The 19807-nt window shown below is 39.4% G+C and overlaps 1 long non-coding RNA gene across 1 annotated transcript; it reads right to left on the reverse strand.

Moving 5' to 3' along the window:
- Positions 1 to 1452: 1452 nt before the first annotated feature.
- LOC122021627 lies at positions 1453 to 2512 on the reverse strand. Its single transcript, XR_006122590.1, has 3 exons — positions 2466 to 2512; positions 2234 to 2389; positions 1453 to 1705 (listed from the first exon to the last, which is right to left on the reverse strand). It is a non-coding gene; the product is annotated as an uncharacterized LOC122021627 (long non-coding RNA).
- Positions 2513 to 19807: the final 17295 nt, after the last annotated feature.

The following is a 19807-nucleotide window of genomic DNA, read 5'->3' on the forward strand; positions in this document are numbered from 1 at the left end:
AAAAATAATATAAAACCCCTACAAATAGTTTAAATGTCAAAATTTAAGGCTCAAAATTTGACAATTACAGTTTCACTAGTAATAAATGTAAGTTTTCAAATTTTACACCCGTGACGATAAATAAAATCTGATTCTGAGTCCCAAGTTAATTTATGCGGGACAAGACTATGAGCATGCTCGAATAATGCAGTTCTATTTCATATTTTTTATTTCATTTATATAAAAATTAAATATTAATAATCTATGTAATATAATTGTATGTTAATGTACAATATATAATATATTATTACTAAGAAAGTAATTATGCTAGCACTAATAATTTTGTAAGCATAGGGTTTATCCTTGTTTTACAAGTTGTGGATTTACACGTGTGTCATATTCTCTAAAAGTTCTCATGCATTCGTCGTATATTATAATCATAATATTCCACTATTACAAGAAAATTTGAATGAGCTTAATATCAACTCTTTAGCATTAATTAACATCCATATTGATCTTTTTAAAGATCATTTGCACCCGATGGATCGGTCAACCAAAGTCTACACTTGTTGACATACATAGAATCCATCGCCAAACTTCATGGTCCAAGTTATTTCTCAAAATCAATATCTAGTATCTTCCTTACAAGTTTGTCATCCTAAAAACAGGAGGATATTTATAGAAAGATTCTAAAACACCTATAGATGGATCAACCCACCTGAAAAATTCCGCATGCCTGCCTCATGCTCTTGATCTATAATCTATCCTGAAAACCATTATAGGAATACATGTAAGACAAGAGTGTACTCACTCTTTTCCAAGCAGCGAACCAAACCATTATAGGAATACATGTAAGACAAGAGTGTACTCACTCTTTGCCAAACAGCAAACCAAACCATTTGATTGCAGACCAAAGAAACATAAATCTATTGTTCGTGCTTCTACAGCAAAAGGTACAAATTACTTGTAGTCGATGGGCACGACCCTATTTCCCAAATGGATAAGGGTATAATAATTTGTCATCCAAAAATATACAACACACAATGGACAATTAGCATTTGCAGCATAACAGTTGTACCATGCAATTTTGTTGGCATTTGTGTTTAGTATGCTGCAAGGCATCATTTTGCACCAAAGAAAGGTCTAGTTTTACCCATGTAAATTAGGGTTTGAACATCAACCAAAGATGATTTGAGCAAATTTGTGCTACACCAAAGAGGGGTTTGGACTTTTCTCAACGGTAAAGATTTTCACATTGACGGAAATTGAAAGTGTAGAGTAGGTGTGCGGTGAACTAGGATTACCGATTTGTTCTCTTTGACGGAAGATGAATGATGATGGTTTGAGTCTGATGGACAGATTCATCTTGTTCCCTTCAACTAGGAGGAATTCAAGGGGGCCAGCATTTTGGTCATCCTGCAATTTTGATCCGCCTTTCCTGTGTAGGAAACAACCATCTGGATTTCAAAAGAAACTGCCAAAGAATTTTCAGCAATTTTGATACTCCTCTAACCTTCATTAGTAGGAAAAATAAGCCTAAATATTCACAAGTTTAATGACATTTCAATGACATGAATCAAGGAGAGATTTCGAAGTAAGATTTCATGATCCAGAACGAGCAAAAACTGATGAGTTACACTTACCCTCCCAAACTTTTGCGACATATGATCCTCCCAAGCCATGAACTTTGAAAAACAAAGATTTTCAAATGGGTTACCAAGAACTCCTTCAATGACAAGAATGATATGCTTTAGTCGCTAACCTTGAGCAAATAAAGAGACTTCACAATCTATGCTAACTTTTAGGAAGAAAGAGAAACAGAATTAGTATTCAATATAAACATCTTAATGAAAGATTCCCACACACCCACAAAAACATATGAAACTCATTGACAGATTGATTGGAGGTAAACCACAGATTATAGATACTCAATAAAAAAAGGCTAAGGTCATAACAAGAAAAGAGTAAAGATAAGAATTAAACTACGATATGAGGAAAATAAACCACGTGATGGAATGAAAATAATTCTTAAAACATTCGATGTTTTCTCGCGTGTATTGACTTTTTAGAATTTATCTAATTTTACACTGATATCACTAGCTATTTACATGAGGAAAAGACAACACAAATATAACACACGAACATAAAGTGTCAACTAACTAATTCCTGCATACTTAACAACATATAGTCACTTGACTGAGTACAAAATTTTAATTCGACAGTTGACGGTTGAGTTTAAAACAATCCAATTTACCAGCAACAAGCAACTCAACACTTGCCATCCTTTGAGTATAGTGCTTCAAATGGGATGCCAATGCTACCACCTTGATAAATGATGATGAAATGTTTGTCAACCCAACCTCTTAGAGAGAGATTAACAATCTCACCAAAAAGAGTAGCTAATAAACGACTGCAAAGTGGAAAAATATCCTTCAGTACACTATTTCATCAAACAAATAGTGAATGCATTGAAACCATAATATAACCTATAATTATAATACTCAGCGGAAAAAGCGGCGTCGACAACGAGTTAGAACCAAGCTCTTCATAATCAGATTTGCTCACGCACATTGACTCAAAATCAGGGCTCCATGCTAACAGTGAACCACCTCTCCATATGCCTAGAATAGGACTGGATAAGGACCACAAATCATAAAGTTAGCATAGCACACAGTTTCACAGGGAACTCAACATGGTAAGGGCATACTCTTCTTGTGAAGTAATCTTCACTTGATAATCACCGGGAACAAGAGGACGAAGCTCCATTTTTCTGAAAGAAGGAAAATGTAGTCAGTAATTATGTGTCAAATTTGATTTACAAGTCAGCAATGTGAGACATGATTCAAGGGCTTATTTGCTAATAATTACCATCTATGCCAATACGGTACAGTATAACCAATAACCTATGTAGTCAAAATTGATAGAAGAAAAAGACGCAATAATAGGAAAATTATTCAGCACTCAAACAAGTCATGTGAGAGTTCATGCATTTTTATGGCCAATTCCAGGTGGTAACTACTGAGAGTTGAAACAATCACTGGCAAATAAACATGGAAATTTTCATTAGATGTTTGCTAACATAGTCCTACTTATTTGTTGCATGATTTCTCATATTGTTTCCCATGGTTGAGATGTTATAAATATCTCCTAAACTGATTATTCTTTTGTCATCCTAAACTCATGTTAAAACAAAATGAATGGTTCGAATGACCTCATCTTAAATGCAAATTGCTTTGTGACCCAAAAGTGGTAAATCTGTATCTCAACCGACAATCTTGCAGGATTATATGCTTCAGCCAAGTGATCTGGCAAGAGGAGAAATATGAAAGTAGAAAATTTTGTATTATTCGCTAGATGGATAGAACAACGAGATGGACTTCTATACAAGCTTTACAATCTAGTTGCACTGACAAATATAATATACTATGAATTGAAAATAAAAGAAGAAAAAATATATATACTTAGACTAAGTAGAAAATTTCATTGTAATTCAGGTCTGATCCTATTCATTTGGTTAGACTAACTTGTTTAAAGTGGTTTGTTTCCATCTGTATCATTTTTCCCACCAAAAACTTGTTTCCTAACAAGTTGCAGTGAAATTGTCTTCAAGGTTGATTGACGAAAATAGTAAGTTGTGGCCTCTTTTATAAACTTTACAACACTGATTCATCTAGACTGAAGCAAAACAAAAATAAAAATGAATTATAGAGCAAATAGAAATAAAATAAAATTAACTGTGAAAATTTTATTTCTACTATTAATTTTAAGATGGTCTTATTTTTTGCATCAGTTCGGCAAATACATAAGAGAAGTTCGTACAATCTCTCCACCAGTCAGTAGAATGCTGCAACATGACTCACAAAAAGGCAAAAACAACATACACCCTGTAAGATTTCGAGCTATCTTAGATAAACTAAGAAATAACCTTCACCTTGTGCGCAAGAATATTAAGACTACCTTTCATAGGGTACAGGATGAAGAAGAGGATGACAAGAATTAACTGCTCGGACAATGCATTCAGCTAATCCTGCTTGGTTAATACCTTACAAGATTGAGAAGAAGGAAAAGGAAAAAGTAAATTTCTGCATAATTTATTTTTACAAACTTCATCTGGAATCTTGTAGTTTCTGTATAAATTTCCAGATAATGAACTTAGCTATTCAATATGAAGGATATTGTAGAACAATGTAACTATTAACTATTCAAATTCAATGGAAGTATCAACTAAATAGAGCCCCAGAGCTCCTCCATGCAGGTCTCTGAGGTAATTTAGCATGTGGTGCTTATTAGAGGGAAGCAACATGAAGCATAATATTAACTACTTGCAACCACAAACTTAGACCTAGTTGCAACAAAACAACTGAAATGGAGCTGAGTCATCATTTAAATAAATTTAGAAGGCTTATATGCTTCCCTAGAACAATTTATGAAAAAAAAAGTCAAACTAGTTTGAAATTTTTGCATGGAGAAAAATAACTCTTAAGGTAATGCTTGAACAAGTTCACAAGAGTTAGTCTTACAATAAATCATCTGTCCTTCCTTTGTGAAAGTAGCATAGAACCAGTGTAACAGAGTATGACTATATTATAGCCACCAGTAAGGTAGTTCTCACATATGCCTGATAAATGAAGATCTCAACTGAAGCTCTAGATTTCTTAATCATCTAACATGTTCCTTCATTGGTGATTTTTTTTATGGAAAAAATAAGAATTTAATATCATATAAAATAGTGATCTCAATTCACTTGGACTTCAGTTATAATTATATCTTTTTTTAAAGGATGATTTTCACTAGAAATGTTCTTGTTTGATATAGTTATACAGATCCGTGTAGTTGACCTTTATTGAGAAGGTAATGCTCCCAGTATTCAGTTCATGAAAAAGAAAAGAGTTACAGTCAAAAGAGAACCAAAAAAAAATAACTGAGAAGATGGGAAACTGACCAAAGAGTGAAAAATCATCCAAAGTCACGTGCAAAGAAGTAGGCAAGCCACAGAAATGCCAAACATACAAAAAATAATTGAGCCAGAAATATTTTTCACAAGCTGACAATTCCTAATATTATAGCAGTACAAGAGCTGGATAGATTTCTACAATCTCATCTGATACGGTGCGTGTTTTGTGGGGTCGATAGGATGATATGGCTGAAAGTCAAGGCCACAGGAGGGTCAGGGATTAAGCTGACCTCTAAGGCAGGAAGGTCATTAGTCAAGCCAGCGTGGCTGGTCAATAGTCTAGCTGACGGGGAGGTCAGGAAGGTCAGAAGTCAAGCCAACGTGGCCGGTCAACAGTTGGGCTGATATGGACAGCATGGGAGGACAAAAGCCCAGCTTACGCGACCAGTCAAAAAAGAGAATTCAGGTCTGCAATCAGACCCAGCGTGCAGGTCGGGACGTACATGCCTTGTATATCGATAAGCAAGTGTGGGTCGGGAATCAGACCCAGCGTGCAGGTCGGGACGTACATGCCTTGGATATCAATAAGCAAGTGTGGGTCGGGAATCAGACCCAGCGTGCAGGTCGGGACGTACATGCCTTCGATAGCAATAAGCAAATGTGGGTCGAGAATCAGACCCAGCGTGCAGGTCGGGACGTACATGCCTTGGATAGCAATAAGCAAATGTGGGTCGAGAATCAGACCCAGTGTGCAGGTCGGGACGTACATGCCTTGGGTAGCAATGAGCAAATAGGGGTTGGGAATCAGACCCAGCGTGCAGGTCGGGACGTACACGCCTTGGGTAGCAATGAGCAAATAGGGGTCGGGAATCAGACCCAGTGTGCAGGTCGGGACATACACGCTTTGGATAGCAATGAGCAAATAGGGGTCGGGAATCAGACCCAACGTGCAGGTCAGAATAGGCATGCCACGGATGACACAAACACAGGTGGGTCAGGAGGTCGGACATTACACGACAAATATACCTACAAGGAATCATAACTACCTGTCAGAAAATAATCATCACATGTCAGGGAATATTCTAACAAGGGGAGGCTCATACTCCTCTTGGTTCCTCTGCCAGCCTATAAGAGAAAGCCACGTGTCGACCACCACCAGACAAAGCCTGACATCCAACATTCCCTGACATTGGCCAGGTTCCAGAAGCCTCAGTTGTAGTATAAAAAGGGATGTTTTGTCCCTTACGCAGGTACGCTCACTCGTCATTTCTTACCAGTCTTTTACTTTTCGTCCTTTCTCTGTGATTTCTGGGGAAAAAGTATCTAACTTGAGCGTCGGAGGGCCTGACCCGGGGACTTTTTCCTGGTTTTTGGGTCTCTGACGACCAGTGGATTCGTCTGCGTGTGTGCAGAGCAATATCATCATCATCCTGATCATTTCTCGCCGCCCGTGCGAACAATTCCAGGGAGTACTTCGCTGATTAAGCATCTCGACGACTCTCCGTCAACTTTTCGCACAACAAGGCCTGCCTTCATCCAACTCAGCTTCCGGACGAGATCAAATTTGGCGCCGTCTATGAGAACACAACAACCTGTTCCGGAACGTGACGATGGAGGAGTCTGGCCGCATTCATGTCACTATGACTGCTGGAGAGTACGAGCTCTTCAAGGAGGCCAAAAGGTTGGCAGCCTCTGAGAGACAGGCAACTGTCTCACGACCACGGCAAGCTCCTGTTGAAGCTTCCAAGGAGCCCCTCCCTGTTTCAGATCAGGGTTCTAAAAGAAAGCAGCCTGAGGTATTTCCTCAAAATCCTTATCGTGAGCCTGGGGCGGGATATTATCAGTCAGAGCCCCAAGGACAGAGCCTTAAGAAGGAGCAGCCTCAAGTGGCAAAAGGCGATTCGCTCGCCCCCAGCGCCCCTGCTAACCCGTCCCTAGGCCAACACGGAGAAGGTAAATCACGGGTGGCTACTAGCCATTAGTGCAAATGACCAAGACAAGGGGGAGGTTATGCTCGGTCACGCCGAATTTCGACCCCAAGATCTCATGTGGCAATACCCCATGTCTTAACCATCGCACCGCCCCGAAGGGACAAGAAGGAGCAGCCTCAAGCCTCTATGGCTGAGAGTTTGCTGCCGCGGGATTCAAAGAAGGGGAAGGCCTTTGTCGCCCCTGAGGTTTTCCCCGAAGATCCAAATGAAAAAGTACCTTTCTCAGCCCGGATTCTCAATGAAAGACTGCCTAAAGGTTATAGAGCCCCGTCAATCGGAGAATATGACGGGAGCAAGGATCCGGAAGAGCGCGCTTGCGAAAATTCAAAAATGCAGCCCTGCTACATCAGTTTAGTGATGCTGTCAAATGCAGAGTTTTCCTGAACACTTTAGCTGGCTCAGCCTTAAAATGGTTCGATGGGCTACCTCAAGAGTCCATTACTTATTTTCTGGACTTTAAAACGGCTTTTCTACGTCGATTTGACTTTTTGGTCTGGGTCTTCCGCTCTGGTTCCGCTTGCTTAGGTCTGAGTCTTCCGCTCCGGCTCTGCTTACTTGGGTGATTTCGACCGTCCGAAATAGGGCACACCTGAACCCATTTTCAAGTCTTCTCAAGCAACCTTCCGCTTCGACTTCTCGTCTCTCAAAAATGTCGCGTGCCTCCTTCTCGTCCGCCCGTGTACTCTTCCGTAGCACCTCGTTCCTCGGACGCACCGAGTCCTTCGGCTCTTTCTCGTGTCGTTCTTCTCACTAGCTGTGTCTTTCGCTCGATTTCCTGTGCTCCTAAGTTCCTGCACACTTAGACACAGGAGTTAAATACTAATAGGATCTAACCTGACTTGGTTGATCACATCAAAACTACCTTGGCATATTAACTTGATATTGCGCTGATCCCACTCGGAGCCCCTTCGGTGGTTAGTGGGTATATGTCGATTGACGTTATGAGATTGTTGTCGGCTCATGAATTGTTTCCTTCTTTTGAGCTGTTTGGGCCTCCTCGACATTGATGTATTCGTTGGCCTTCCCTAGCAGCTGATCGAACTCTTGCAGAGGTTTCCGAATGAGCGAGCGAAAGAAGTCTCCATCCGCAAGTCTCTATAAAAAGGCACTCACAATGATTTATGGGGAGGTCACTAGGACGTCTATAGCCACCTGGTTGAATATTTTGATGTAGGCCCACAACGCTTCCTTAGCCCCTTGCATAACCACGAACAAGATCACATTTCTCTTCTGATAACGGTGGTTGCTAGCGAAATGCTATAGGAACGCTGCTCGAAGTTCTTGAAGCTGTGAATCGATCCGACTAGTTGGTAGGCATCTGAATTATCTCTGCACCGATTTCGAGAGAGTGGTGAGGAAGATTCAGCAATTCACACCATCTACGTATTGGTGGAGTGTGCCTATGTTGTCGAATTTGATTAGGTGGTCTTCAAGATCGGTTGTCCCTGTATACTCCTTGATCATCAGTGGCCTGTAGTGTGGCGGCAGTTGATCGTCAAGGATTGCCAAGGAGAACTGTTGATTAACCTGCTTGGGGGCGTTATCAAGTCGAGGTGCTTTGCCATTTCGCCCGCCCCGAGTGGGCGCGTTCTCTGAGGAGGATCCCTATGTTCTTTCTGCTCGGCCTTGCTCCTCTGAGGGAGTGCGAAACAATGCCTGATAGTATGGAATCAGAGCGTTCGACACCTCCCAGGATACGCCAGTCGATTGGTGGTTAGGTCGGTGGCCTGCGTGATCTTCCGCCCTGCTTCTCTGGTCAACTTGTTGGCCCACCAACGACGCTACCGGTTCGTTCGGCGCTTGGCCATCGACTGTTGCCTCTTGTTGCTGTTGTACCATTTTAGCGGGTCGAGCGCTTATCAACAACTCCAAATCTTCTTGACTCAGTGTGACAGTCATAAGTCATCCAACATCCTCCATCTTCACGTCTCAGTTACAGACACATTCCCACAGACGGTACCAAATACGTTCTTGTCCGAAAGTGGTGAAGACAGCTAGCTTGGGAGGTGGCTTCGCGGTTGACTAATGTGATTCTTTTATTTCAACAAATAAATGTTTACAAAAGCTAAGCTTTTAGTATACACTATAACAATCTCCCACTTATACTAAAAGACTAAGCTGTCATATCTGCTGCCATACATCTGATTCTCATCCCCTCCACATGCCGATCAAAAGCTTTCGTCGGAAGGGCCTTAGTGAAAGGATCTGCCAGGTTATCTGCTGATGTAATTTTGGCGACGACAACTTCTCCTTGCTTGACGATGTCTCGTATCAGGTGGTACTTGCGCTCTATATGTTTACTTGCCTTATGGGCTCATGGTTCCTTTGAGTTTTCGACTGCACCGCTATTATCACAATAAATTGTGATGATTTTGGGCAAACCAGGAATCACATCTAAGTCCATTAGGAAGTTCTTGAGCCATACAGCTTCTTTTGCTGCCTCAGAGGCTGCCACATACTCAGCTTCCATGGTTGAGTCCGAGATGCATTTCTACTTAACACTCCTCCATGCAATGGCTACACCTCCTAGAGTAAACACATAGCCTGACGTAGACTTACTATTGTCCCTATCTGATTGGAAGTCTGAATCTGTGTAACCTACAGGGAGCAAATCGTCTGCTTGATAACTAGTATATAATCTCTAGTCCTTCTCAAGTACTTCAATATATGCTTTACAATAGTCCAATGTCCTTGTCTAAGGTTACTCTGATATCTGCTGACCATGCCCACGACAAAACAGATATTAGGTCTCGTACACAGCATTGCATACATAAGGCTTCCTACAACCGAAGCATAAGGGGATTGCCTTCATATCCTCCATCTCCTTTGATGTCTTCGAAGACATCTTTTTAGATAAGGCTACTCCATGCCTAAAAGGTAAGAAACCGGATGTTCCAAGATCTATATATGAAGCTTGAGATAGACACAACATTCTTTTCTTGCGATCCCTTATAACTTTTGATCCCAAGAATGTGTGCACATTCTCCTAAGTCCTTCATATCAAATTGTTTGGACAACCATACCCTTACGTCCGATAATACCTTGACATTGTTGCCAATTAACAAAATATCATCTACGTATAGTACAAGAAATATCACCACGTTTCCGTTACTCTTCTTTTATACACAAGACTCATCCGGACACTGAATAAATCCATATGACTGGATTACTTCGTTAAACCGGATGTTCCAAGATCTTGAAACTTGCTTCAGTCCATAAATGGACCGATTGAGCTTGCACACTAGATGCTCTTTGCCGTTTTCAATGAACCCTTCTGGTTACTTCATATAGATGTTTTCTTCAAGACTTCCATTAAGGAAAGCTGTCTTGACATCCATTTGCCAAATCTCATAATCCATATGAGCGGCAATGGATAAGAGTATCTGGATAGATTTAAACATAGCTACCGGCGAAAAGGTCTCCTCATAATCGATTCCCTCTTTTTGAGTGTATCCTTTCGCAACAAGCCTTGTTTTGAAGGTCTCTACCTTCCCATCTGTCCCTCTTTTCCTTTTGTAGATCCATTTGCATCAACGGCTTTTACACCATCAGGTGGTTCTACAAGCTCCCAGACTTTATTAGAATACATAGATTCTATTTCTGAATTCATTGTCTTTTGCCAAGATACTGCATCTATTTCTTGGAGTGCTTCGTCATATGCCCGGAGATCAGGTTCATGTTTGTCCGCGATCAAGTCTGAAGACTCTTCCAAAAATATGAATATCTCAAGTTGCCTTACAATCCTCCCACTACGACGAGGCACTGTCGGTGGTTATGTATCATGTGTGACACGTGTTGCAGTCTCTTGTGGTACTTTATCTTGTACTGTTGGTACTAAAGTAGACGTGTCCTCTCTAAGTTCTTCTAGAACAATTTTGTTACTGGGCTTGTGGTCCATTGTATAGTTTTATTCTAAAAACTGAGCATTGGTGCTAACAATGATCTTCTAATCTTTAGGACTATAAAATAAACCACCTTTCGTTCCTCTGGGATAACCCACAAACATGCACACTTCTGTACGAGATTCTAACTTATCAGCATCCGAATTTAGCACATGTGCTGGACTACCCCAAATCCGAATATATCTTAGACTGGACTTTCGTCCGTTCCATAATTTTGTGGGAGTAGAGGATACTGATTTAGAAGGTACTAAATTCAGAATGTGTGCTGCTATTTCCAGAGCATATTCCTAAAACGAATTTGGTAATTCTGAATAACTCATCATCGATCTAACCATCTCTATAAGAGTACTATTCCTTCGTTCTGCCACACCATTCTGTTGGGGTGTACCAGGTGCGGACAACTAGGATTGAATCCCGACCTCTGATAAGTAATTCATAAACTCTCCTAAGAGGTATTCGCCACCACGATCAGACCGTAGTGTCTTGATACTTTTACCAAGACGCTTCTCCACATCAGCCTTGTACTCTTTGAATTTATTAAAGCACTCAGACTTGCGGCGCATCAGGTAAATGTATCCATATCTTGTATAATTATCTATAAAAGAAATAAAATATTCAAAACCACCTCTTGCCTAGATAGACATAGGACCACACAGATCAGAATGAACCAGTACTAACACTTCTTTGGTTCTATACCCCTTGGCCTTAAAAGGTCTCTTGGTCATCTTACCTTCCAAGCAAGATTCACAGGTTGGAAAATTTTTCAACTCCAATGGACCCAAGAGTCCATCAGCTATCAGTCTTTGAATCCTACTTAAGTTAATATGACTAAGTCTTAGATGCCAAAGATACGTTTGGTTCATTTCCGAAGGTTTTTTTCCTTATTAGAGTTAGAAGATGTGTTATTAATTTCCATATTTTTCTTTGTGGGAGAAATTGGATTTACAGTATATAAATTGCCAACCAATGCACCAGAACAGATAATCACCTTATTTCTCTTTATAACCACATTGTTATTAAAAGAAACTGAATATCCATCCAAATACAGTTTAGAAACTGAAATTAAATTCTTTCTAAAACTGGGTACATAAAGACAATTTCTTAAAACCAAATTTCTATTCCTATCAAAAGATAAGTAGACGTCTCCCACTGCAACAGACGCCAACTTAGTAGCATTACCCATATAGACGGTTATCTCTCCATCAAATAGTCATCGGGTTTCCTAGAACCCCTATAAAGAATTGCAGACATGATCAGTGGCTCCCGTATCTACATACCAGGTGCTGGTAGATAACACCGCTAAACATGTTTCAACTATTAGAGCATGAGATATACCTTTATTGTTCTGATTCCTACGAGGGCAGTCCACCTTCTAATGTCCTGACTGCTTGCAGATGAAGCACTTGCCCTTTGACTTCTTCATTCCAGCTTTTTGTCCCTGAGGTTTATTCACTCTCTTTGTTGAAAAGACCTGTTTCTTCTTCTTCTTGCCTTTCGACTTAGAAGTAGAACCATTTTCAGCATAGTGAATCTGAGAGCTTTGACGAAATATACCTTCTGCTGCCTGTAGTTCTGTCAGAAATTCCGTCAACGTATACTCTCTTTTGTTCATGTTGTAGTTCAGGCAGAATTGCTCAAACTTCTGGGTAGCGTTTGGAGAATTATATCGACCTAGGTTTCCCCATCGATTTCTCCTCCAAGAACTTGTATTTCGTTCAGATAGACCATCATTTTGAGGATATAATCTCTTACGGGTGTTCCCTCAGACATAATGGCTGTCATTAACTTTCTCATTGCCTCTTGCCTAGCAGTTCAGCTCTGGTGCCCAAAGAGTTTTTTGAGATTGTTCATTATATCATAAGTTGTTGGTAAATCTTGATGCTGATGTTGCAATATATTTGACATTGATGTCAAAATGTAACACCGCGCCATCTCATCAGCTTTTACCCATTTCTTATAATACTCAATCTCCTCTGGGGTAGAGTCACCGTCAGGTGTATCAGGGCAAGCCTCAATCAGTACAAACTTATAGCTTTCGGCAGTAAGAACAATGTCTAGCTTCCTTTTCCAATCAATATAGTTGGGACCATTAAGTTTGTTTTCTTTCAGTATAATAACCAGTGGGTTAAAAGTCATCCTAAGAATCACAAAAATAAACTTTGGTCAGGACTCTAAATTTAGAATAATATTGATTCCTCAAATAATACTATTTTAAATTAACCAACACCTCAAATCACCGTGAATTTTGCACGATAGTGTGGATATATACAAAATTAAACATTTGCAAGAGGAGATTTTACCCATTAATTTTATTCTTGTCAACCTAACTTTATGACAAATAAAATTAATAGTTGGTTTTCCTTCGGTCACACAAATAATAGCAGTGACTCCGATGGGGAGGATACTATTAGACGTGCCTAAGTGTATACCATTACTTGACACTAAGTTCATTAATAAGATTGTGCCCCTTCTGATGGGGAAGATCACACACTCTTAATTAATTTCCTATAGTCATCCAAAATGGAAGTTTGATCTAGTGATCCACAAACAAACTCATCCGATATGGAGGAAGGCACTTAGAGCCAACGCGCAAGTTTGTTTGCATCACTTACAAACCAGTAATGGAGACCGTGGAATTTATTAAAATAAATCTCTCTCCCACTTAGTTATTTAAAGTGAGGAATTTTAAACTATCCTAGCATACATCTCATGCATACACATCAGAGTAAATAAAAGTAATAAATATGGAAATTTATTTTCCAACTATTATGGCCTTTTTCTATCACTGTCTTCAATATGCTCCAACCCTAGCTGCTGCCATCTTTGGCCACCGCCATCGGGTCGAGTTGTCGCGTCTATCTTACCTCTTATTCTGCTGTGCCTCTGGTCCTCCAATAGCACCACGCCTCGCAAAGATACGATCCGCGACAAATATAGAATTTTACATATATCGATCCTATATTCCATAAAGGAATGTACATGTATTCTAGATCGAAAAAATAAAATTTCAAAAATAATACAGCTCCTACTGTATTTGATATATATATACAATCATGCACATAAAATAATGCCCTTGACATGTCCAAGGGTCTAATCACACACAATATCTAAATGCCATAATAGTTGGAGCCTGCAACCACAAAGTTAGCACATCCTACTATTATCCTATCTAAATTATGTATGACATGTGCATAATTAATTTGAAATCCAAAACACACAGAGGCAAACCCTAGCTCTGATACCAATTGTTGGTTAGTCCTAGTAAAACGTATCGGTTCCACTGTACAAAATTTTGTACAAGTGTCGAACCTTTCCTTAAATAACCTATTGTGTTCTTTAGAAGTTAAATTAGGAATCGCAGACGGAACTTAACATCATTGATTCCAAATTTAACTTATCTGTTCTTAATGGTTTAGATTTGAATCACAAGCGGAACTTAACACTATTGATTCAAATCCACCTATGCTATTAATTTCATTAAATATTAATTTCTAAAATTGGCTTCCAGGACTGCATGGCGAGGCACATGACCTTCTTGGATATGGGAGCAACCACCACCACCTAGACAAAGCCTTTTAAGGAAAGCTAATATTTAATTTCCTTAAATAACTCTAGGTTAACCAAAAAGAACAATCGAATCACAAATTTGAAAAAGAAGAAAACACAAACTCGAAAAAACTAATTCGAAAAAACTAATTCGAAAAACTAGATCTAATGTCTCTTGTATTTGGAATTCTTACAAAAAGAAATAACTAGCACGATGCTGAAAACAATTGTTAATTATACCTTCTCTTTCTAAACTAATGACCTCGAGTTCTTTTGTCGTATTCCTCGCCTCGCCTTGGACGTCGTGTGGGCGACGATCTTCTAAGATGAACACCACCCAGAAGCTTTCTTCCTCTTCCTCTAAAATCCGGCCACCACCACCACCAAGGAGAAGAGAGCAAAGGGAAAGGGAGAAAAGAGAGGGCCGACAACCAAGAGATCTCCAAGCAAGAGAATAAGAGTTGTGTCTCATGAAGCCTCATCACCCCTTCTTTTATATTAGTTGCCCAAGGCAAATAAGGGAAGAATTTTACAAAAATTAAAATCTTCCTCTAGTTTTCCTTTTCCCTTTTAATTTTTCCTTTTCTTTCCTCTTGATTGAAATAATCACCAAATATTAATTGATGATTTTTATTTTAATTTCAATATGGTCGGCCACCTTGCTTGGGCACCAAGCAAGGGTGGCCGACCCCCATAAGAGGAAAGGAATATTATTTTTTATAAAATTTTACAAGAAGAAAATTAAAACTCTTATAAAATTTTATAAGCTCTCTTTCCTAAAGTAAGAGTTAAAAAAGGAAAGTTCTACAAAATTAAAACCATATTTTAAAATTTAAAACTTCTCTTATAAAATTTCCTTTTTTAACATGGTGATAGAGAATTTAAATTTTAAAACTTATCTTCCTTTTTCTCAAACTATGAGGATGGTTAAAAAATGAAAGTTTCAAAACTTTTAAAACTCTCTATTAAAACATGTGGCTTAATTCAAATAAGGAAAGTTTTAAAAATTAAAATCTCTCTTTTAAAACTTATAGTTTTCTACAAAGAAAAGATTTTAAAAATTCAAAACACCTCTCCTAATTGAATTAATCTTGGCCGGCCCCTACATGCTTGGTCACCAAGCAATAGGGTCGGCCCCAATAAAAGAGGATGTGGCCGACCCTTGCTTGGTCACCAAGCATTAGGCCGACCCCCTTCTTGGTTAACAAGATGGGTCTTTCTTTGGATGGACTTGAGGCTTTAATGAGGCTACGACAGGGACCTAGAGGAGAAATTGGTTTTGGCCTTCTGATGAGCTTGAGTATCCTATATTCACCCGAACACACAACTCAAGTTCATCGATAATAACTCATTCCACTAGAGAGTTATTACCGCACTACCGCACTAATTCCAAATTACATTATGAGCTCCTTCTTATCATGAGCGTGTTAGTCTCCCTGTGTTTAAGATAACAAATGTCCACTAATTAAGTAAGTTATTGACAACTCACTTAATTAATATCTAGCTCCAAGAGTAGTACCACTCAACTTTATTATCATGTCGGACTAAGTCCACCTGCAGGGTTTAACATGGCAATCCTTATGAGCTCCTCTTGGGGACATTCTCAACCTAGATAACTAGGACATAGATTCCTTCTATAATCAACAACACACACTATAAGTAATATCATTTCCCAACTTATCGGGTATATTGATTTATCGAGCTAAACCTCACCCTTTGATAAGTCAAAGAAATAAATATTAAATATATGTGCTTGTTATTATATTAGGATTAAGAACACACGCTTCCATAATAACTAAGGTCTAGTTTTTTTTTATAAATTCAGTACAAAAAGAACTTACCTAAAATGGTCCTACTCAATACACTTAGAGTGTACCAGTGTAATTTATTAATCAAGATAAACTAATACCTAATTACACTAAGACTATTCCGATGGTTTGTTCCTTTCCATCTTAGTCGTGAGTAACTGTTTATAATTTATAAAGAACCAACAACATGATCTTCTGTGTGTGACACCACACACCATATTGTCTACTATATAAATTAATTGAACAATTACATTTAACAAATAAATATAGATATTGACCAATGTGATTCTTTTATTTCAACAAATAAATGTTTACAAAAGCTAACCTTTTAGTATACACTCTAATACTCTGGTCAACTCATTGGCCCACCAACGACGTTACCGGTTCGTTCGGCGCTTGGCCATCGACTGTTGCCTCTTGTTGCTGTTGTACCATTTTAGCGGGTCAAGCGCTTATCAACAACTCCAAATCTTCTTGACTCAGTGTGACAATCATAAGTCATCCAACATCCTCCATCTTCACGTCTCAGTTATAGACACATTCCCACAGACGATACCAAATATGTTCTTGTTTGAAAGTGGTGAAGACAGCTAGCTAGGGAGGTGGCTTCGCGGTTGAGTATACGAAAACTCCGCTCGATCCTGCAAAACCAAGAGAGTCAGTGTCGGGCCAGAGAAGGGGTCTCCGGTGTTGGCCCTTCAACACTCAAGTCAGTCACTCACCCGTAGAAAGCAAAAAAGAACTGTAGTAGCAATAAGAATGTTGGAACTCCAAAGTTGTTTTGGTGTGATCAACAAGTTAAGTTAGGTCCTATATTGTTTTGACCTTATGTCTAAGTGTGCAGGAGCTTAGGAGCACAGGTATTCAAGTGGAAGACGCAGCTAGTTAGAAGGACGACACACGGTGCATCTGAGGGACGAGGCACTGCGGAAGAGTACACCGGCGGACGAGAAGAAAACGTGTGGTGGTTCCGAGGGACGAGAAACCAGAGTGGAAGACTGCTCGAGGAGCAAGAAACGTAGCTAGCGAGAAGGTCAGCATGAGATGCGACCGAGGGATGAAAACTGCGGATGAGTATGCTGGCGAACGAGAAGGAAGCGCATGACAATTCCGAGGGACGTGAAGCCAGAGCGGAAGCCTGCTCGAGAAGGCCGAGAGTTGGGTTCGGGTGAGCCCTATTCTAGATGGCAGAGATCACCCAAGCTAGCGGAGCCGGAGTAGAAGACCCGGACTGAGCCGAACTAAACTGGAGCAGAGGGCCCGGACCAAAAATTCAACCAGAGTTGACTTAGAGGTCCGGGTGCCCGGATCCATTCCAGGCGCTCGGAACTATTCCGGGCTCCCGGAAGTTGATATTTGACCAGATCGCGTCAAATGTGATCCGTTGCGTTGGGATAACATTTTATCCCCCTCAAGCCACCTGGAACCCTTCCAAGTGCCCCGACCAAGGCTATAAATACAGCCTTGGTCCAGAAGCTTTTCATTCATTCCAAGCATTTCACTTCCAACACTTGTAAGCATTCATTTAGAGTTGAGCTTCTGTTTTCTGCGCTTCATCATTGTAAGAGGCTTCTCCACCTGAAAGAGATAGTTAGTGCTAAGCTTTCCTTGGATTGACAACCTCCCCGGTTGTAGCCAAGTAAACCTGGTGTGCTTCTTCTTTTTTGATTTACTTTCTGCTTACTTTATTTTATGCAAGTATTAGTTTAAGAAAAGTCGAGAAGGGTTGTGCGTTTTAATTTTGCAGGTTATTAAACCCCCTTCTATCCGGCCCAGCGGTCCAACAAGTGGTATCAGAGCCAGGACGCTTCAGGACTAACCGCCGAATAAAACACCGAAGTAATGGCCAGACCAAGCCTCTACCCGCCGAAATTTGAAGGGGATTTCGCTACCTAGAAAAAGCGAATGCAGGTATTTTTTACAACAGATTTTGAGTTAATTCTAATAATGGAATTTGGTTTTGTAGCTCCAGAGGGCAAAGAAAAATATCAATGGATGAAAAAGGAGCAGGCCGACTATGTGGTGAACGGCAAAGCATGGTACCATCTGCTAAGCATTCTCCAGCCATATGAAGTCAACCGGATCAGAAACTACGACTTGGCAAAGAAACTTTGGGAGAAGTTCCTTGAGCTGCACGAAAAAACGTCCGAAGCCAAGCTCGCTACACGATATCTACTTCGCCATCAGCTCACCAACCTATGACTTGGGGAAGACGAGACAGTTGCGCATCTACACTCGAGAATTAAAGAAATCGTCACCGGACTTTCGAATCTTGGAGAAAAGGTAAGTAACCGAGATTCACTCAAGTACGCGTTAAATTCTTTTCCGAGAAATTCAAAATGAGCGTTACTAGTAGATGCCTTTTATATTTCGAAAGATTTAGAAAAAATTACATTAGAAGAATTATTCTCGACATTTGAAGTGCACGGATCAAGATGTGCAGATACGAAGGAGCCCAAGCACAACGTCGCCCTCAAAGTATCGAGAGACGAACTTGAGTCGGAATCTTCTCTCGACGACGAGGAAATGGTAATGATGGTAAGATGGTTTAAGAACTCTGTAAATCTATGAAGTCTAACCATCCGTAGGGCAGAAAGAAAAGGGCGATCCGTTGCTACCACTGCGACGAAGAAGAGCACGTCAAGGACAACTGTCCCAAGCTAAAGAACAAGGACAAGGACAAAGGTAAGAAGCTTGTCCAAAAGCGCAAGGCCTTAAAGGCGACGTGGGACGATACGTCGTCCAAATCGAAAGTCGAGGCATTCTTCGAACTTGCACTAATAGCAAGTCATCAAGACGACGACTGTGAGTTAAGCTCTTCCGAAATGAGCATCGAGAGCATCGATGAAAGGGGAGCTACGTCGGAAGATAGCAGCAATTCAGGGGGAGACACAGACAACGAGATCGACAAGGTAAGTCAGGTACGATCTCTTCCTCCCGATAACTCTTTAAATTCGTTAAATTGTTAACAAAATATTACTGCAAATTAAAAAAAGAAAATAAAAATTTAAAAGTAATACTAGTTATATCTTGCCCTCTAGAAGAATTAGACAAATCAAAATTAGAAAATGAAAAATTGAAATAAAAAAATAAAAATCTGAAAATTCAAGTAGATAACTTGAAAAACCATGCATGCTCATCTAATACAAATTTTAGAAGATTTAATAATTTAAATTGGTATTTTAGATATCGCCAGGGATAAATTATGAATATTTCAAGAAAATATGTCCCTAAAATTTTTTTAATTAATTCAGTAGGCAGGAACGTATATTGGATTCCTAAGTCATTCTTAAACTAAAAAATTAATTAGAATTAGCGCTTTCAGTGAGAAAATTAAACAAGGAATTTCTTTATGAGGCTTTGTCTAAGGAAGTGGTTGTTGCTCAAATAACAAAGAAGACTTAGTGTCTTGCCATTACCTGGAAACCAAAATATTGAAATAAAATGTTTAATTAACTTTCTGTTAAAGCATTAAAGCATTAAAGTTGAAATTAAAAATGCTTTAAAAAGTTTTTCAAACATTTTTTAAAAATTTTTCAAAAATATTTTTATCCTTAAAAAAATTTTCCTTCGTAAATTTTTTACTTAGAAAAATTCTAAAAAATTTCTTTTAAGTTAAAATTTCTTCTGAAATTAGAAATTTCTTAGAAAAATTTTCAAAAATATTTTTTTGTAAAGTTGCTTAAG

Source organism: Zingiber officinale, chromosome 9A (assembly GCF_018446385.1).
Source record: "Zingiber officinale cultivar Zhangliang chromosome 9A, Zo_v1.1, whole genome shotgun sequence".
Classification (NCBI taxonomy): Eukaryota; Viridiplantae; Streptophyta; class Magnoliopsida; order Zingiberales; family Zingiberaceae; genus Zingiber; species Zingiber officinale.